Source organism: Ruditapes philippinarum, unplaced genomic scaffold, assembly GCF_026571515.1.
Source record: "Ruditapes philippinarum isolate M1 unplaced genomic scaffold, ASM2657151v2 ctg17411_1_1_1_1, whole genome shotgun sequence".
NCBI classification, from domain to species: domain Eukaryota; kingdom Metazoa; phylum Mollusca; class Bivalvia; order Venerida; family Veneridae; genus Ruditapes; species Ruditapes philippinarum.
The window spans coordinates 1419-17166 of NW_026857806.1; the positions used below are offsets into that span (position 1 = coordinate 1419).

The following is a 15748-nucleotide window of genomic DNA, read 5'->3' on the forward strand; positions in this document are numbered from 1 at the left end:
TAAGCTAGACACACCGCAGTGCAATGATTTTGAAAATAAAATGTTAAAAAAGGAAAAGTCCATGCGAAAGTTTTAAAATTTTAACACCCTTTTCTATACTTTAGTTTGAGGTTTTCCAAAACAGATCAATACCTTTTCAAAAATAAAGTAATTTTTCTTTATGAAAATATCACTGTTATGCTTTTATTCAAAAAATAATACAAATATTTTTCAACTTTATAATATCTAATTAAATCATTGTCAAACTTAGTTTATGCATAAAACTAAAAAAAAAAATGTACTAAGTAATGTGCTTTAAATTCAATAATGTAAAAGGGAGGAAATAAAGAAACGGGAGCGAAAAAACTAAGGAAAAAAAAAATTTTAAAAAAAAAACCCATCAGAAATAGGGATCATTCAGTTACTTTAATACTTTTTTTCTTTTTTAAAATTTAATGAAAAGGGGAGGTAACTTAAAAGAAAAAAATAAAAAATAAACGTTTTCGTTCCCAAAGTTCATAGTAGAATTTATGGGAAAAAATCGTAGAAAAAAAAATTTAATTAAAATTAAGTAAAAATTAAAATAAAAGATTGTATAAAATTAAATTTAAAACCTTTTAATTTTTCAAAAATGATCATTTTTGCGAATAAAAATGGGTTATAAAATCTTGAAAAAACCTTTTTTTCTGAAAAATTTTCTGTATTATTTTTTTAACAGTCATTTTGAAAAACAAAATAAAAAATGCATTTTCGGGTATTTTAAAAAAAATTAAACCTTCAAAAAATTTAAATGAAAAAATATTTCTCGGGAAAAATTTCAGTATATAAAACCTTTAAAAGAAAAACATGACCCCGGTACGAAAAAACCAACGTAAGCGTTTGCGACCAGCATGGACCCAAACCCCCTGCACTCGGCAGCCTGATCGGATCCTGTTTTTTACTATCTTTTTCTTTTTGTTTTGGGGTTTGTAAGGAACACAGGGATTTTTGATGCCCAACGGATGCGCAGGCGGGTCTGGATCATTGTGGTCAAAATCATTTTTTGGGTTTGTATGACGCAGCTCATTTTCTTGATAAAAAAGAAATACAGTAATTAAGCACTTTTTCTTTAACCCAATTTGCTCCAGCTGGAGAAAAAAAAGGTAAAAGAGTAAGGTTTTTGGAAAATTTTAAAATGCCACTTTAACATGTAAATTAAAACAAGTTAAAATTTTAAATTTTTAAAATGATTTTCAAAAAATAAAACCAAAAAGTGCAATGCTTTTTTGTTTTTTTAAAGTTTTTAAGTAAATTTGTAAAGGAAGGTCTACTTAAGGACATATTTACTTGATAATACATGGTTTTTAGTGATTTTTACTTTATTTGAAAAAATTTTTTTAAAATTTAATATTTATTGTGTTTTGATCACAATGTAGTCATGTATACCTTTTTACATGTACTCCCCTTCTTTATTATACCTAATTCCTGTTCAAAAACGATGTGATGCTGTTTTGTATGTTTTTTTCTCCCCAAAAGCAAATTAATTACTTCAAAAAAAAGAAGTCTGTCCTGAAGTCCCAAAAATGAATTTTTTCCAATGAAAATGTTTTTTTTTTTTGCCTTAAAATTTACATTCATTTAAACAGATGATTTATCGTAAAAATTTTTATTTTTTTAAAACCTTTTATTTAACAGAGTGTTTGGTTTTTGTCATTATGTTTTTTATTGTTTTTAGTTGGTTTTCCAACTTTCTTTATTCTGAAAGATTTTTGAATATCTTCATTTACATTAAATCGACCACATTTTATAATTTAATTTCACAACTCATCTTCCTTCATCCTTACCTCTTCTTCGGATCCCCCCTTTTTTTCGGTTTTTTAAACTTCTTTGAGTTTTTGGAATGCCCCAAAATCTATTGTTCTTTAAAACTCTTTTTTTCTATCCTTCAGACAAATTTTTGGACTCTTAATATTGTATGCAAGGCTTCTTTTTTTTAGGCTTTAAAAAAGTTCTTTTTTTTGTTTAAAACTTTTTTAATTTCCCCGCGGAATTTCCCTTTTATTTTTCGTTTTTTTCCCCCTTTGGGAAAAGTTGACTCTTCAAAAATTTGGGGTACTATTATCAGTTGTGTTAAAAATTTTTTCCTTAGTAAAATCTATGTGAAAATTTCAAATTTGCGCATCAAAATTTATTTTCTTCTACCTTTTTACCTTTAATTGCAGTTTAAAAATTTTTTAGAATTGAAGGGTTGGTTTGAAATTTTTCATTTGAATTTAATGGTGTTTGCGTCTTGCCTTTTTTGTGTCGGTTAACATTTTGCTTCCTTATTTTGTCATCTTCAGGTAAAATAAAACTTTCAAATTATTCATTTCCACTGGAATACCCTTCTTAAAAATTCATGATTTGACTTGGAATTTTATAAATTTTTTTAGAAAAATTTTGGTTTTAAATTGTTTTTGGAAAAAATCGATCTTCTGCTTTTTCAACGTTCAATTTCAAATTTTTTAGGCCCCCTTCCCTCTTTTCAAAAAATCATTTAAAATTTTTTGATTTTTCTCCTTTTTTCTTTTTCTTTTTTTCCATTAGCCATTTAAATCCTGGTCTATCCCCTTTTAAATTCAAATTTTTCCCTGGGGTTCTAAATCTAAATGAAGAAGAATTTTTTTGTTGCATTAAAAAATTTTATTATCATTTTTATCTGCTGTTTTCATTTCCAAAAATAAATGTGCTACCTGTTTCTATGTCAATGGCATTCTATATATTTTTTCTTTTATTCCACTTCATAATCTCTGTTTTGGAATTTTAAAACATTTAAATTTTGTCCTACTGTCCCCCGGGGACCAGTTTAAAATTCCTTTTGCTTCGACCCTATTTTTAATCCCAAAGATCCTTTCTTTTTCTAAATTTTTGGCCAACTTTTTTTTAGTTTTCTTTCCCACTTCAACTTGACTTTCCATATTAATACATTCAGCATCAATGTGTTTTTGAGTATCTATCAGCAAATCTTTATCTGCTACCCCCAAAGCAAATTTAAATGCTCAGGACTTGTTGCCAAATTCTTCTTTAGGTGTTTCATTTATTTTTATGTGGTTTTCACCCATTTTTTCACCTTTTTCAAAATTATGTCTTTTTTCATTTCAGGCTTGATTTGATTATCTCACTGTTTTCAATAATAGGAATATTTAAAGCTCTTCTTTTTCGCCTCTTCTCTTTTTTCTATTAACATGGGGTTGTTTTCAATGACACAAACTATCTGTATTTTAATTCATTCTTTAGCTACATTTTCACCAAGAATTCTCTTCTTCAATTTCAGGAATAGTTTTTTCAATTCATCTTGACATTCATTCCTTACAACTTTTTCCTTTCAGGTATGTTTCTACTCCAAGCATTATTTAGATCAGTTTTATCCTCAAACACCTTGCAAACCTCACCAGTATCTTTACTGACATATCTAAAACTGTTTTACTTGGCATCAGAATTTGCCAAACTTTTAATTTTCATCAGCAGTGTTTATTTTTTGTTCAGTACTTTCTATTCTTTTTTAAAGATTCCTGGTTAGTTTATATCAAAACTGTTGAGTGACAGCAAATTCAACATTTTCATTATAAACCCTTGAAGAAAAGTTGTCATCGTAATTCATCAGTCAGGAGCACAGGAGAGTTCATATCTGATATACCAGAACAGCTTGTTTTACTGATTGCATGTTCAGGTTCTCAACAATGATTCTATTATATGATGTTGCCTGCTTCACCAATCTTCATGTTTGTTCTCTTACCGTACAAGAGCTTTTTCCTTTTTGTCATTGCTTAAACATCCATATTTAAGCATTTGTTAGGTATCAAAGAACAATTTTCTGTCTCTTGTTTTTTTAGCAGAACCAGGTTCTACACTGATCCACTGACTTATTGCACTTAGAGATTTTTTTCAATTTTGACTTTTTTACAGCTTAAAAGATTGTTTCAATGTTGTATTTTGTTTCTTTACAGTTTTCCAGCACTATTATCACCCTTACAATCTGACGGTTTCAGTGTTTTTAAATCCTTTATTTCTTTCATTTTCTGATCCTAACTGATCAACGCGTTTGTAAGCATCAGTTTACGCATGTTTTTTCTAAGTTATTGCACCCCAAGTTGTGACTGGAAAATTTTTGTTTAAATCGGTGATGCACAACACATTTGTATGTATTACTGCTTCCAGGGCACCCACCATCAAAAAGATGACTGGTTTTCACAAAAGTTCAACAAACTTTACCTGCAAAAGCTTTACACATAGACATGAATCCCGGTGAAATTGTCAGTAAAATCCCCTTGTGGAGTGACATTCATACTGGTAATTTTTCATTAAACAACACTGTTTTCTTTATCAGATTGAGAGGAATCGGACATTCTGCGGTCTATTCCTGGAGATTCGTGTAAAGACTTGCCATTAACATTGGGTATAAGCAGCCTGGTATAAGACGAGCTTTCATCCTCTTCAGCATCACATGCCATTTTTGTATTACAAACTGTTTTTCTCATCAGTATTGTTTTCATGTGTATGTGTTTTCCCTTCACGGTATTTTTGGTTGTACCTGTATTATTCAGGTGGGACATGGAAAATGACGATACATTTGATTAGACTGCATTCAGATTGGAGGCGTGATATTACTTAATCTGACGCATTAAGAGATATATTTTTCTGCAGAGTTATCTCCCTGAATTTTCAATGTTTATGTCAGTAAAGGACTCATCTAGTATTTGAGAGTCATTAAATTTTCTCCCCATCTTCTCTTTTTAAAGTATTTTCTTTTTTCATTGAGCTCTTGCCTCTTCACTTTCATTGCTGTTTTCACATGACCCTGAACTCCTTTGTTTAACTAGTGCATTTTCATTTGATGTATCTAAGTTCTCACTCAAACTGTTTGTTCTGGTTACAGGTTCACTACAGTCATCAGACCTCATGTCATCACATGATTTTGAAAGGCTAACTTGAGGGTAATTAGCATCATATGATGATGAAGAGACTTCAGTTTTTAAAGTCTCTCTACTGTTGGTCAAACTGTTTGTTTTTGTTATGGGTTCTTCAATATTATCTAATGTCTGGTCTCGATATGTTTTTGTAATGTATGCATTCTGGGTATTTAAAATGTGGTTTTCTACATTCTCTTCTACATCAGGGTCATTCAGTCTTTGGTACCAGTCCAACCAATAGACTGGATCTACGCCTGCGCTTCTTAACAAACTGGTTCCAAGCTCTCACACCACATACTACCAAAACACCGCCTGGTTCCCATTAGACTGAATTTCTGAAAAAAATATAAAAAAACTGTAAACAAGATGCTCGATCAAATGGGCTTACCTTATTAGAAGCGGAAAATGTAATCAAAGGTCAAGTTTAAACTATAAGGTCAGTTGTATTATTATGATTTCATGACTTTTCTGTCATTTGTAGAAATTCTCTTGGCAATCCTCATACTAAGAATCTAAGCTCTGATTATTGAAGTTTTAGCCAAGAAGTGTTGTTTGATTCCTACAGATGTAAGTCTAACAAGAGCTTTCAGTAGACAGTGTGCTCATCTAATCTCAGTGCTTGATAGTAAACAAGAGCCTGAATACTGTAGAAATTTCTAAGTACAAAAAGGACTGTAATTCTGTCAAAATCCATTTATGGGCCTTAAATAGTGACCACCTATTGTGCTCTCAAATAAATGTTTCAACCAATGCCCTTCAGTAGTTTTTGAGATAACAACTTGCGTGCAAAAACTTTACCAAAGTGTGATACTGATGCCTGTAGATAGATAGATAGATAGATTTATTTCGGCATAAAGGTAAACATGTTACATGATAAACAAACACAATATAGATTAAAACAATTACAAATAAATAAATAAATAAATGAATAAATACTATATTATGTAAACCATGACATGTTCCCAAAACCCAGGATAACACAAACAAGAGGGCCATGATGGCCCTAAGGTCGCTCACCTGTATGTAGGCCCCCAACCCCCCCCCCCCCCCCCCCCAACGTTGCAGGGCCAATTCAACCCAAGGGCTTTTATTTGCACAAACTTGGTAGACACCCATGAGAAGATGTTTCATGCTAAACATCTAAGCTCTAGCTCATTGGGCTTTTTAAAAGAAGATTTTTTTTAAGTTTTTACTATACACATATAGTAAAAAACAATGACACCCCTGGGCCGGGCCAGTTTGACCCCAGGGCTTTTATTTGAACAAACTTTGTAGACACTTACTAGAAGATGTTTCATGCTTAATATCTAAACTCTAGCTATTTGGGTTTTTTCAAAGAAGATTTTAAGTTTTTGCTATACACATATAAAGAAAATCAATGACCCCCGGGCGGGGCCAATTTTGACCCCAGGTCTTTTATATGAACAAACTTTGTAGACACTCACTAAAAGATGTTTCATGCTTTATATCTTAACTCTAGCTATTTGGGTTTTTTCAAAGAAGATTTTTTAAGTTTTTGCTATACACATTTAAGGAAAATCAATGACCCCCGGGGCGGTGCCAATTTTGACCCCAGGGCTTTTATTTGAACAAACTTGGTAGACACCTATTAGAACCTGTTTGATGCTAAATATCTTATCCATAGCTCTTTGAGTTCTTTAAAAGAAGATTTTTTAAGTTTTTACTATATGCATATAGGGAAAATCAATGACCCCCCGGGGCGGGGCCAATTTTGACCCCAGGGCTTTTATTTGAACAAGCTTGGTAGACACTTATTTGAACATGTTTCATGCTAAATATCTTAGCTCTAACTCTTTTGGTTCTTTAAAAGAAGATTTTTTAAGTTTTTACTATATGCATATAGGGAAAATCAATGACCCCCCGGGGCGGGGCCAATTTTGACCCCAGGGCTTTTATTTGAACAAACTTGGTGAACACCCACTAGAACATGTTTCATGCTAAATATCTTAGCTCTAGCTCTTTGGGTTCTTTAAAAGAAGATTTTTTAAGTTTTTACTATATGCATATAGGGAAAATGAATGACCGCCCGGGGCGGGGCCAATTTTGACCCCAGGGCTTTTATTTGAACAAACTTGGTAGACACTCACTAGAAGATGTTTCATGCCAAATATTTAAGCTCTAGCTCTTATGGTTTTTTAAAAGAAGATATTTAAAGTTTTTTCTTTCGGTTGCCATGGCAACCAGAGTTCTGCATGGAATTAAATTCTTTGAACAATTTTTAAAGGTGACCACCAAAGGAACATTCCTGTGAAGTTTGGATGAAATTGGCTTAGTGGTTTATGAGGAGATGTCATTTAAAGTAAAAGTTTACGGACGGACCAACGCCGGACGAAAAGCGATCACAAAAGCTCACCCTGTCACTTTGTGACAGGTGAGCTAAAAAGAGCAAGCTCTTATTTCCATTGTGGTCCTTAGCATTTGGTGGCGGACATAGAGAGGTATTTCATAAAAGAAAAAAAAATATCACAAATTATAAGATAAATCACATTAATGAAGGATATCATTTAAAATCATCACAATTTAAGATGTAAGGTATTGTAAATAAAAAGTCATTAACACATTAAAAAATAAGTATGTGCATAGTAAGAAAGGATTACATTAAAAAAAAAAAAATATCACAGTTGTTATGAGTATGTAAGGAAAGAACATGCCATAGATTACACTATTCAAAAAAATATAGTTTTTAAAATCTTAATAAAAAATTTAAAACAAATATCAAAAAATGAAACAGTAAACCTGAGCCGAAAAATAATTCAATAAAAAAATGAAAACATAAAATTTTCTTGCAAGAAATTTTAAGAAAAACACTTAGATGCTACTTAAAAAGTGACTTTTGATGGCTACCTTAAAACGATGAAATTTGTTAATTTCAGTTATGCAAGTTGGAAGACTGTTCCATAGTTTAGCACCAATAAAACTGAAAGACTTTGACCCGGAACCTTTAACCTTAGGAAGACAATACCCTCCTTTTTTGCTCAGTCTGGTGCAATAAGAATGCATAGATTCCTGAGAAACAAAATAATCACTTAAGTACTCTGGGGCCATTTGGTTTTTAACCTTTAAAACGTGACATAACATGATTTGTTCAACTCTTTTACAAACTGGTAACCAATTAAGGGATTTAAAATGGGAAGGGCCAATATGAACTCTGGAATCAAGGTTTAGAACAAATCTCATCATTTTATTTTGTGTTGTCTGTAATTTATTTTTCAAGACCTGAGTTAAACCATTATACCAGACACAGCAGGCATAGTCGAAGTGGCACTGAATTAATGAATTGACAAGCAGTTTTTTGGTATGCTGTGTAAGGAAATCTTTCTTAAGGTAAAGGAACTTCAACCTGGCGTTAGCCTTCTGAATTACTGAGTCTGCCATGTAACCAAAGGACAGGTACTGATCAATAGTTACCCCAAGATATTTGATGGATGTGGATGCTTCTATTGCAGTGCCATTACAATTTATGTTTAATTTGGAATGTGACCTGAGTTTCTGTTTAGACCCAAACACAATGGACTCAGTTTTACCTAAGTGCAACGATAACTTATTATCAATTAACCATTGACTTACTGAGGACAAATCTTCAGATACAGAAATTTCCACCTCAGATAAATTTTTCCAGAAACAAGTATTCCAGAGTCATCAGCATATAGCAATAGTCTGTATGAGTCAACTGTCTTCAGTTAAAGTCCATGCTAGGATTATGGACCTTGGATTGTGACCTCTAATTATGATCCCAAAGTGATGTATTAAGTTTAAAGTAAATGCCTACAATATTTTTAAAGATGACATTGCATGCAAAACATTAATCAAGAATTTTCAAAATTCAAAAAAGGGCTATAATTCAGTTAAAATTCATGATATACTTACAGGCCTTGGAAAATGACTTCCAATTATGATCCCAAAGACTTGTATTAAGAAGTGAATATTTTCAGTATTTTAGAAGACTGGTGTTGCATGCAAACTATTACCAAGAATTGTCTAAGTTCAAAAAGGGCAATAACCCCATCAAAATCCATGCTAGAGTTATGGATCTATGAAAGTGACATCCTATTAGTAATTATTATACATTCAAATTAGTGTGTGAAGTTACAAGCAAATATCATTTTATAAGTGGTTAATGAGATATGACCAACTTTAACCAAAGTGTTACAATGATTACTGAAAAATGCTCTCAAAAGTATCAGAAAGTCAAGGGTGTGGGCAAAAATAAGGGTCAGTCAGACTTTCAAAAACCATAAATATTTTAACATTTGGCCATGACAATACAAGAAAACATCTTTTAATACCTTTTGATGAAGCATCTTCAACATTTTCATCCAATGTGTCAAGATTGAGTGGCATAACTACGGATGTACGACGCAGATTTCTCACTGAGCGTCTCCTCTTCCTCAATGCTTTCTCCTCAATATCCATGGCAACAGATCACTGTCTCACTGTCTATTGTGCAACCCTCGCTTCATAAGTCTGAAAGTATTCAATGAAGCAATGCTGTCATTTTGTCTCAATAGCTTACATTACAATGTGTATATTTAATTTTTCATTTTCTTTTCTTTCAGATACAAGTGCATTAATAACAGTAATGATTATAATTTGTTTTTGTTTGATTGGGTTTAACGTCACACCGACATAGTATAGGTTATTTAGCGACTTCCAGCTTTACTGGTGGAGGAAGACCTCAGGTGCCCTTTCGTGCATTATTTCAGGCACGAACGGGCACCTAAATAGAACCACCGACGTTCGGTAAGCTTAGGCTGGATAGCTTCCTCACATGAAAGAATCCAAAGTCCCTGTTGGGATTCGAACCCACAGCGGAGAGGGGCAAGTGGTTTGAAGTCAACGACCTTAACCACTCGGCCACAGACGCCCCTAATGAAAACCCTGTATATATATTTTAATCTTTAACATTTCTGTCAAATTTGGCTGAAATTTAATAACTAAATCTTAAGTATCTCTGAAATTTTACTATTCAGCCCATGAAGTGAAGTGATTATCCAAGGACTTTCTAAGGGCATTTAAGCATTTTTAGTTTCTTCATGATGCAGGCAAATGCTTTAAGATAATTTTTTGCTTTTCAAGCAAAAAATAAACAGCTCAGGGTGAGATTTTTGAGTCAATTCGGCACCAAAAGATGTTCCGGCCCCAAAGAACCCAAGACGTTTCGTCCACAGCATGTCGGCCCTTTGAACCAAAAAGGCCCTATGTTAAATATTTCAAATAAGTTTCATTATGTAACTATGTTTTATACAATAATTATCTTAGAATTCCAAAAATTAAACAAAATCTATCAGACTTAAAAAAAAAAAAAATTATGCATTTATATATATAAAAATATTTTTGAAATAGAATAATCAGGGTCTTTCAAATTTGAAAGACTCTGGATTAATGAATAAAACATGTGCTTTATTTACAGTGTTCGAAATTAGCAGTAGTCCTATAGCCCCTGACTACTAAATTTCTCCTCAGGCTACCAACTTTTCACAGTAACAAGCCCGAACACAGGCTACTGTATTTTCAAATGGCAATAATAAAAACTGTTTTGAAATGAAAATGTGTTGTGAAATGTGATCCTTTGGGTAGTGATTATTCCAAATCTTGGGTAGTCCGACCAGCCTAGTCGATTCTAAAATTCCTAATTTCTGACACTGTATTTTAACAGAAAATAATCCAATAAAATATATTTATGCATTAAATGAATTAATGTATTGAAATAGTAACTTTTATTTTTGATTTTATAATCAATCATTACCGTTCAAAATATTGATAATTAATCAAATATTGTCAATTCAATTATTAAAGTAAATATCTTATAAGCATTTTTATTAGCTTTTCACTGATGCATTTCAAATCACAAATTAAATTAAGCTAAAATCTTGCTACTTTTTCAGTTTGGTAAAGTTGATTTTGATATATATTCATAAATATAAACTGATTTCAAGAATTTTTATATATAGGTTATTTACGTATTATGAAAGAATTACAGTCAACCCAGCCCCAAAGTTTACCCGGACCAATTTCAATCCGGGGTCCCATATGGTCAATCCAGCCCCACATTATTTATTAGTTGGCCAATGCAGCCCCAAAAATTGGTTAAATCGGCCCCCCAAATTTTTTTTTTTGATTTTCAAAGTACATGTAGTATTATCGCTGAAAATTTGAAAACTAATCAGACCACCCCGAAGACGCTGACAATCGATAGTCCTTTTTGAAAAAATCTATTATTTAAGTATTCTTGATCGTGAAAATTCTGAAATTTGCACTCGTTTTGAAAAAAATCAGCTCACATTTCATTTTGACCCATGATAATTTCAGATGGATGCATGGAAATTTTTTACTGTTTGTCAATCAATAAATGCAACGCAAGAATTTCGCATTGGACAAAGCAATTAGCCCCGCCTACAGGTTAGTAGGCGTGACGAATTAAACCGCATTAAAGTGGTTAAAGCTATTCATTGATGAGTACACTGACTCGTAGTTTGCTTTTTTTAGGGAAAGTATAACTATATAAAGTCGTCCTACTCAAAGATCAATAAACACGACGATACTATGTGTTATAATAATCTTTATTATTGGTAAACAAAATAGTAGCATGTACGTGTGCTGATTTGTCACACTTTCGTATGAAGATTGACTGCGGACAAATTCTAAATTTCATTGGTCCTTTATATATATTTCATCGGTCTTTTTATTATTTTTAAGGTTAGTTTTTTTTGCAGTAGCTAATTTTATTGTTAATTACCAACACCTTTCTACAATTATTGTAAGATCTTTTATTTTCCGCCGAATTTTAAATCCACGAACAATGTTTTTTCAAGAAATACTATTGCAACTGTTTTGGTAATTTTCATTGTTCAAGATTCGCAAGCATTATTTGAATTGATGTCACATTTTAGCGTTTACTATGGGCAAAGTTCCCATCTTTGATGTGCTGTTGACTAGCAATTCATTGTGGACTATCGCTAAAAAAGCCCTGTTTAAAACTAGGATTTCTGGCATTAAACATTCTCAAAAAAAAAAAAGCAAAGAAAAACATTCATGGAAACTTGGTTACATAACAATTTTAAATGGTTGGGGAATTGAAAGTTGTTGAATGAAAAACAATGTAAAAATTATTTATACATGTCATCGTGAAGCAAATAAGAACTGCACTTCTTTAGAATCTTACCCAACATATTTAAAGCATAGTGCAATTGAATAGATCAAACAGCAAATCCAGATCACTTGGAGTTAGCTAATGCTAGAATGCTCATCAATTCTAAAATTCAAGAAGCTAAACAAATGGCACAAAGCTCAACCACAAAGGTCTGACTGTGTTGAATATATCTTAATTTGTAAAAAAAAATAATTATATAGAAATAAATAAAAACAACAAAATTTCACAATTTCATACTTCAGTCTATGCGAAAGACTTCTGAGTTTTACTGGACAGTAGGTCCTGTAAACTGAAAATTTTTACTGGACCAAACATAATTTTACTGGACCGAAAAAAACCTAATTGGTATAGCATTTTGAGTCACTTGATAAGTGTCAGCAGTCAAAAAATTTGTGTACAAAAAGAAAATTATATTATCAACAAAGTGAAGTTTTCTTTTTTCACCACAATCAAAATGTAAACATAAATATTGTTATACATGTATTCAATGGATTTTGCTATTTAAACTTTAATTCTATACAGACTATATACTAGCAAAATGAGAGGGTAAATTTCAGCAAAAGTCTGGCATATGTAAGCAGAATTATATATATCGGTAATTTAGTGAAGTTGACAGATTAATTGTTCAATGATTTTGGTACCTTCACAGTATAGTTTAATTTTTGTCAACATCTTGGACGATCTTTCATAGCTAAACACCAGTTGAGCACACGTGTAATTAAGCATTACTCTAAGTCTGTGGATTAAAGACGTAAATTGTTTCCAATTAATACACCAGTTGACACTTTCATACTGCTGTAAACAAACTAATAGCGGGTGACCTTTCACATCTGGGCCGCTTATGTAATTATGCGGCCGCTTATTGACTTTTAATTGTACTAGTTGTCGGATATTTTTATCTTACGTAGTTAAATAAAAGTTTGCATTATGAGAATGCATAACAGTTGACAAGCATTGCACAAGCTTATATTGTGTAATGACAACATTTTGATATGTTTTAAATTTAGGTAAATGATCGGCCTTTGCAAAATGTTGAATGTAAGGTTTTTATAAAACCTTAATTTTTTACCGGACCGTCGGGCCGTCAATACTTAATTTTTATCGGACCTTCTGATTTTTTACCGGTCAGGGCCGACGGTCCGACGGTCTTTCGGAAAGACTGATACTTTTCCTTATGACAGTCATAGGGGTGTAATCGATTCAATCGATATCGGTGTATCAACGATCTTTGTTATTCGATTCGATTCCATTTTTTAAATATCGGATATCGAATGCACACATATTTCTAGCTAAAGAGACTTCAGCAAACAGGTATTATTTTACTGATAGACCAAACGTCAAAATAAAAGCGACATATAAAGTTATGGAAACCAGAACTAACATAATTATTTCAATCATTTTTTTTCTAATCAACACCAGAGTTACCTCCCAGTGTCTCTAACGAATACTGCTGAATTTCGTTGTAATCTTGCATGTCTGCTAAGTGGGGGTCAAGACCCCCCAATTCAGATTTTTAAAACGGAAAATGCCAAGAAAATTTTTGTCAGTGTTTCTTTGTAAAAATTATGATTACAATATGTTAAACTTTAATAATTATTCCAGTTCTAAACATTATAATTTGCCAATTAAACACCGACTTACTTATGGAACGGCAAGGACGGGATTTAGCATAATCCGTAACTACATGTATGTAATAGCAACAACAACAACAAATGTAGAATGTTTGTTTACGGCAGACAATCGATTATGTGGTATGATTATCTAAAGTGATTTTTGAGTTCGAAACCAAACACTATTTTTCAAAGTATATTTTATTAAATCAAATTATTATTTTCAGATGATATTATGCTTCTTTGCTTTTCTCTGTTATTTAAACGGGGAAGTCAAAGGCCGGGACAGTGAAGCAGGCCCGGGCTTTGGCTTGCCCAGCTATAGACTACACATGAATATTTAAAAGAAAATCAAATAAAAAAACAATTAAAGAATATATAGAATTCTATACCTATCAACGAAATTTTCAGTGTCAGTTCTAGTTGGGCGCTGCCAATTACAAATAAAAGTCAAAGGCCAGGACAGCGAAGTTTTCGGAGTGAAAATGGAAGCAGTGCATGAAATACCAAATGACACCTTTAATTTTAACCGGAAAAAAGAATGATTTTTTTCCCCGACTTCCCTGTCAATAGGCTTTGCCTAATTCCATATTAAATAATGGTAAAATATTATATATTAAAAAATAATAATGGATTTTCAAAATACGTATTTTGCCACAAATATTAAATAAGAGTTCTTGCGAAAAATGGCCGAAACGTCTTGCTAGTCCTAAAGATATGACATCGCATTAAAATATTTTTGCTTCTGGGCCTGACCGAAATACACTATAACAAACCTGTAATGTCCGATATTGGGCTAGTTTCACTTTAAGGGCGAAACGTCCTGCTTGCAGGAGTGAACTGAAGGTTTGAGATTATTTTGGGTGTGAAATTGGTACTTATACAATAAATCAGTGATTATTTTCGGGGTCAAATAATATACAAATATGTGATATTGTTCATTGTGATCTATATTTAGTTAATTTTTCATTATTTTTCAATAAACAATAATTTTTCAGATTTTACTATCGCGAAATCCTATTATAAAATGAAATTTACAAAAGGAAATGATGATAACATTTGGTAAATCGATGTTATATAAATCGTGCACTGATATAAAATGATACTGTGTCAGTAAAATAGTCACATTTGCAATTTACAATGTTTTTGTTGTGTTTTCCTCTTTCCCGGAACTCGATTTTTAAAATTGGAGGGTTGTTGTCACGTGATTTGTCCGTTTAAAATCCGTTAGCACCGTTTCTGGTACGGATGCATATGGAAATTAGCTCAGTCTGTTAAAACGGGCTGTGACTAAAAAAAGAATTGGAGCACCACACTAAATACCGTATTCCGGTATATACCGGACAAGGCGCTTGAATGATAAAATGCTAAAATCTTGTCTTTTTACCCAACGGAATGAACTTTAACAGGTCTAATTCATCTTTTCACACCGAATCAAGTACGATAATCAAGGGAAAATGTAAAAATCGGCGAAAAAAACGATATTTGTCTATTTTGTGATCATGATTTCTGCAAGCGTCTAGAGGTACTGCTCCAATCCTGTATTGAGCTAAATCCGTTAAAACGGAAGCGGAACCAGCAAATGTAAACATTCCCAATCGACGACACTACCAATTTCTGTTGTTTTTCAGTTTGCCTTATTTAACTAGTCAGCGATGCCTTACGTTATTGGAGATCAAAAGTGCTTTCCATCTGTTGACTCTACAGATAATGTTTTAACAGAAGAATTTTTAGAGGCAGCGAGAGGTGCTGTACAAATAGTCGGTAAGGTCACAAAGATTTCGAGTCATTTCGGCCCCTAGAAGTTTCGGCCCCAAATTACGAAGACATTTCGACCCCGAACGATTTCGGGCCTTTACCAAATCGGCCCCATTTTTAGTTAAGAATAAGTCTTACCTTTACGTGTTTTAGCATTTTAATAAATGATTGAATAAAAGGAATGAATGAATTTATTTAGGAAGTGGCTAGCCGTACGGGCCTGTACGGCTAGCCAAAAGTTCTAGCCGTACGTGAGTCACGTACGACTAGCCTAGACACACTGTATTGGCTAGCCGTACGGC

General features: G+C 32.5%; 1 long non-coding RNA gene across 1 annotated transcript; it reads right to left on the bottom strand.

Annotated features, from left to right (window-relative positions):
• Positions 1 to 4769: 4769 nt before the first annotated feature.
• Positions 4770 to 14929, bottom strand: LOC132751120 (uncharacterized). The gene is made up of 3 exons (XR_009628643.1): positions 14828 to 14929; positions 9215 to 9392; positions 4770 to 5242 (listed from the first exon to the last, which is right to left on the bottom strand). It is a non-coding gene; the product is annotated as an uncharacterized LOC132751120 (long non-coding RNA).
• Positions 14930 to 15748: the final 819 nt, after the last annotated feature.